The following is a 5,386-nucleotide window of genomic DNA, read 5'->3' as shown; positions in this document are numbered from 1 at the left end:
TTGGGGACGTGCTTAGAAATGGGATTCTGTGATATTGACCTTGACTAGTGGTAAAGCAACCACTGCAGGGACTAGGGAGATGAGAATCTGCCATCGGGTCATCCACGTTCCCTTCCATGCTAATCCCTTCCACTAGGGCCCAGGAGCATGGCCTGCTTCCCACAGGCTGGCTCAGTATCCAGCCACCTGCCAAGTCTCTTCCTCTTTCCTGAGGTGGGGGTTGTAGCTGGGGCAGCACAGTCCCTCCGTGGACTCCATAGGCTCCATAGGCTCTGCTCCCAGGTTGCCCCAGTCCTTCACTCTTCACTTTTGATCTTTTGATTCCCAGTTTTGGCCTGTCCTTGAGGTTTTGTTGATCTAAATGGATTACACTTGTAACTCCTAGTGTATTAATTTTTTTTAAAATTTAAATGTGTTTTAATTAGTTATACATGACAGAATGCACTGTGATACATCATACATAATGGAGTACGATTTCTCATTCTTCGGGTTATATGTGATTTAGAATCTCACCAGTCATGTAGTTATAGATGTATACAAGGTAACAATGTCTGAATCCTTCTGCTATCCTTCCTATCCCCACACCCCCTCCCCTCCATTTACTCCCCTCTACCTAATCTAAAGTAACACTATTCTCCCTCACCATGGTGAAATAACATCTGCATATCAGAGAAAATATTCAGCTTTTGGTTTTTTTGGATTGGCTTATTTTGCTTAGTGTAAGCTTGGGGGCACAGCTTGTGGCCAAATAAAAATCGGTCAGAAAGCAGCCAAAGCAAGCTTTATTGGAATTTGGCTCTCGGGTGAAATTCCCAGTCCCCTGGGCTACAGGAAAGGGTAGGGAGCTGGAGAAAACTGCACGAGGCACTGGCTGCCCAGGGTCTTTATAGTCTACGATGAGTGGGGGTCCTGCTGATTGACAGGAGGAGGTAAGGTTCAGTGGAGTTTTCCTGCCCATTTGATTGGTTGCCATGTGTAGCTGTGCCCTTTGCCTCAGTTCCTCCACTATCCATTTTGTAGTCACCCAAATTCCAACCCTAACATCCAGAACTTTTTGGTGATATAGGGCTCCGGAGTCCATCTGGCTACTTCCTGCATGTTAGGGGGAGTTGTAGGGAAGGAAAGGTTCGGGTTCTAGGTCGGTGGGGAGGCAGCTATAAAAGTGTAGGAGCTTCTGGTTGTATGTCACCCTGGCAACCTCACTCATGTGGTTCCAGGAAAACCTGAGAAGACAGGGAGCAATCATTAGCAGAAATTCTATCACAAAGAGGGGAGTAAGGGTAGGGGTCAGCCAGGTGGCAAGAGTGGAGTTCAGCCATCCTGGCCAGGGGTCATTCGATTCTTCTTGCTTCAGCCTTTCATTTAGATGTCTGAGAGTTTCGACGTTGCTTTTCCATCAGACGGGTTTCATTGATGCAGCAACAACATTCTTCTCTTAGGAACAGGCATGTTCCCCCTTTGTCAGGTCCAGGGCTGGACAGTTCTGCAAGGAAACTTGAGCAGTAAATGTTATTCATCTTTGCAGGGATGTCGGGGGGGGGGCAGCAGATGCCTGCACTGCCTTCTGGAGCTGCTGTTCTAGCTCTTGGTTGGCAGTGACTGCATAATTAAGTCCTCTTGTTGGTGTAACCTGCGTTTAGTAGAGATCTCTATATTCCTGTGACTTAGGGCTAGATAATCATACTAGCAAGCATAGATTAAGCATACATACCTATGTAGCTTAGGACGATCTGTAGGCCTTAAACTGACTAAAAACTCCTGATTCTGGCAGTTTCTCTTGGTACTTAGCAGGTACATCTGCCTAAGAATCTCTCTCTTGTAGCTTCCAGAATTTATTTTTTCTAGGGGGTTAACACAAGTGTACATCTTAGGTTGCATTTAACTATTGTTTCTTTTAAATGCCAAGAATGGCTATATTTCAGTTTTAACTGTTTTGCTCGGTGTTTAAGACCAAACTGGTCAAATTGACCTGTTCCTGTCTGTTAAGAGTCGGCTGAGTTCCCACAGGGGTCACTCATAGGGAACTTAACTGCAGTTTCTTAGCTCCATTAGTGCCGCCCATCAGGCAGGGTCTCCTCGATGAGTTGGCTTTCCTTGGAAGAATCAAATCCCTTTTTTCAATGACCCTCCTCTGCAGCAGGTGCACTGATTGGCTTTTCATCCTCCAGTGGTCTCATCAATCTCCCTGATCGGGAGTTTGTGTGGCCCAGAGTTGCAAAGACCCTTAGAGAAGTTCTCTTGTTCCCTGGATTCAGGCTGACACTGAGGGCAAGATCTAAATACTGGCTTTTCTAGGCCTCTGTATTTAATCTCAATTTCTAAGTTTGATCTTAAACATCCAGCAAGTTAATCTCACCAGTCATTAAGTAAGAGTGCTGGGCTTTAACTTTAATATCTATGACTTTACAGTTATATACCCCCTTTTATCTAATCGGGGTTTATATTATCTGTCCTATTGGTGATGCCTTGCTATTTCAAGTTAATTGACGGTGTTTGCTCTTGAAGCAATACTTCTGCAAAAATTAATTAGGCAACATAGTTTACAAGGAAAATGCAAAATGGAATCAGCAACAGTAAAACATTGTTTGTGCAATAGCTATCTTGAATTTTGGCTGAGTTATTCATTAAATCCCCTGTTTGAGATCACAGTAATCTTTACAACAAACATCAAACTTTGAACACAACTTCAAATGAGTTAAAGTCTGTCTTACTTTGCTTCTTTTTTTTGTTGTTGTTTTTTTTGTTTTTTTTGTTTTTTTTTGTTTTTTTTGTTTTTTTTTTTGGTGCACAAAAGCAGGCACGGAGCCATTTTATTGGAAACTGTTAAAGGCAAGGCACTCTGAATGCGGTGGTCTCCTCGAACTTACGGTCGTGTGGCTGCCCCTAGCCTCGGTTCAGAGAAAAATTCAACCAAGACCAGCCTCAAGTCACCTGACATGAGAATCAAATACACTGTATTTAACAACTGGTCGCTTGCTTTCAACTCAGCAACATACATGAAACAAACTGTAATTTTACAGACACAATATCATGTTAATACAAAGTCCATGAAGTCTATTAGAAAGTGTCTTTTGTGAATAAACAAGTATTGACAACTGCTATAACATACTTAGGAATGTTTCAGAAAACTTTAAAAATTACTATCAAAATGCCCAAGAAGTCAGAAAATAAGACTAAAGCATTTGTGAAGGGCCATTCCTTAGTGTGTGAGAATCCACAGTGCAGCTGCGAGGTGACCTGCCCATCACCAGTCCACAGCACCATTGGGGGTGAGGAGGAACACACAGTCGGCTCCAGGGGCTGCCCACCAACATTCCCAGGGGGAATTCTCTTGAATCAAAGCAACCTGGCAACTGGGAGTATTGTCTAGTATCTTTTAGGAAAAGTGTCCAGCTGTCCGGTCATCAAGAACAGTCTGTTCACTACTCACGTGTCTTGATTTTAAAGAAATGCACACTCTGGGGCACCTGGAGCTTCCCTGAGGAGCTTACAGACACCACCTCAAAGAAGCCCTCCAGAAGTCTGAGCTGAAGTGCAGCTGGACAGGTGGACTGCTAAGGCAGGCAAGCCTGTCTGCGGCAGTATGTGGAGGGCCCTCTAGCAGGCCCAACACACGGGCTTCCTGCATACTGGGTCTCACGGGGGGCTGGCCTGTGCACAGAACTTCTCCCTTTTTGGGGCAGACTTGCCAGAACCCATGATCCCAAAAGGACCACCCCCTAGACAGACAGCCTGACAGGCAGGCAGAGGGCCAATGCTCATGAGAGCATTTCCAAGGACACGTGACTGCCCAGCTGCTGGTGGGGCTGGAGGGAAGGTGAGGTGGGCATCAGAGCACCCACTCCCACCTGTGGGCATTCATGTTCCACAGGGAAAGATGCTCAAGTTCTATCAAAGATGCAAATCAAAAAATGTCATCCCAGAGGAGTCTGAACTCTTACATGAAAACATGAGGGGGGAAATCTCCTGGTGGGGCATCCAAAATTTATTAAAAAAAAAAAAGTAAGGTGATTTTAACTATTCTATTCTTTAATGCTATTCAGTATAGTTACAGTTAGAAAATAAATCCTTATCAGACTATGTAAGGGACACTGTTTTCAACAGAAAGCTACCTGAGTTAACATGTACAAAGGTTCAAAGAAATGGGCACACAGATGCCACCCATGGATTTTTTGGGAAATGACAATGGACTGGTCAGATCACCCATGACACAAGTAAAAGTGACCTTCCCCATCACTGTGTGAAGCCTGCTGGTGAAGAGAGGCCGTGGGACCTGGGCTGCTGCAGCAGATCTGCCAGCACATCTGGACCGTCAGGCTGCTCACCTGGTAATCAGCTTGACAACTGAGACGGGCAGGCGACAGTGAAGGAAAAACAGCAAGAGCCCAAGGAGTTTAACGTCTTGAGCAACTAAATACAGAAACAGGCGGGAGGGACAGAAGACCACAGCCTGCAGGGGCAAGAGCAGGATTGTCCTTTCAGGGCAGCACCCAGTGACCTGCTGGAGGCTGGCCCTGGATGGAGCAGGCCCCCGCCTGTGCTGGGCAGCACGCGCCTGCAGGGCCCGGGACTGCCTGATCTGTCGAACGCGTGTTCCACTTGTCCTAAAACTTCACATACGGGTTTTGTTCTTTAGACAAACCATATTTTTTTTTGATTTCATCATGTCTCGACTTCATCTCGGCTCTCCTCTCCTCCTGCCAGACCCTCCTTTCTTCCTGCTCTCTCATGCCCACTCGTCACCTTTATCTGGCTTCTGACTTCTCTTCCGCCGGCAGCAGAAGCAGCAGCAGACAGTGATGCCCAGGAGGACGGTGCCCCCCAAGACCAACATGGCAATGATCAATGCCTCAAAGTTCACCCAGCAAACACCCCAGCGTGCAGAGCTCAGCTTGCAGAGAGAGCCAGGGGGCAGTATTTTTCTGACTGGGTAGTCCAAGCATGCGTTATTAGCGTTGCACCACAGACAAGAGACATTCTTCAGGCACTCTTCACAGGATCCGTTTGTGTTCTGAGAACAACCGGCTCCGGGCGGTTCCTGCGCTGCGCCGTGGCGAGGGGCAGCCCGCAGCGCAGCATCGGCCCGCGAGCCCCTCCTGGCACCATGGTCGGTGGGCTGGTCAGCGGTCTCGACACCAACTACTCCGACGCCAGCCCCGCGGCCTCTGCCCGGAAGAGCTGGGGCGACGGAGGTCAAAGTCTGGTCTTACTTTGGATCCATTCTAACCAAGCAGCAGGGTGAGAGGCAGAGCCTTATCTCAGGTAAGGCAGGACTCTTCACAAATCTTAGGTAAAATATCCTATTATGAAGCTAATTTTTTCCTCTTTTCCTCTGATAGCATGACCAAATTCTCAAGTTCAGTGAGTGTACAAAGGAGGATTAGAA

At 46.8% G+C, this 5,386-nt stretch overlaps 1 pseudogene across 1 annotated transcript; it reads right to left on the bottom strand.

The window, feature by feature from the left end:
- Nucleotides 1–2,793: 2,793 nt before the first annotated feature.
- On the bottom strand, nt 2,794–5,106 carry LOC306648279 (pituitary tumor-transforming gene 1 protein-interacting protein-like; annotated as a pseudogene). Its single transcript has one exon. The product of its transcript is annotated as a pituitary tumor-transforming gene 1 protein-interacting protein-like (transcript).
- Between the last annotated feature and the right edge of the window lie 280 nt (nt 5,107–5,386).

The sequence above is a fragment of the Sciurus vulgaris genome (assembly GCF_902686455.1).
Source record: "Sciurus vulgaris genome assembly, chromosome: 17".
NCBI lineage: Eukaryota > Metazoa > Chordata > Mammalia > Rodentia > Sciuridae > Sciurus > Sciurus vulgaris.
The sequence above is the reverse complement of the archived record's forward strand: the minus strand, read 5'-3'. Positions and strand labels throughout refer to the sequence as shown.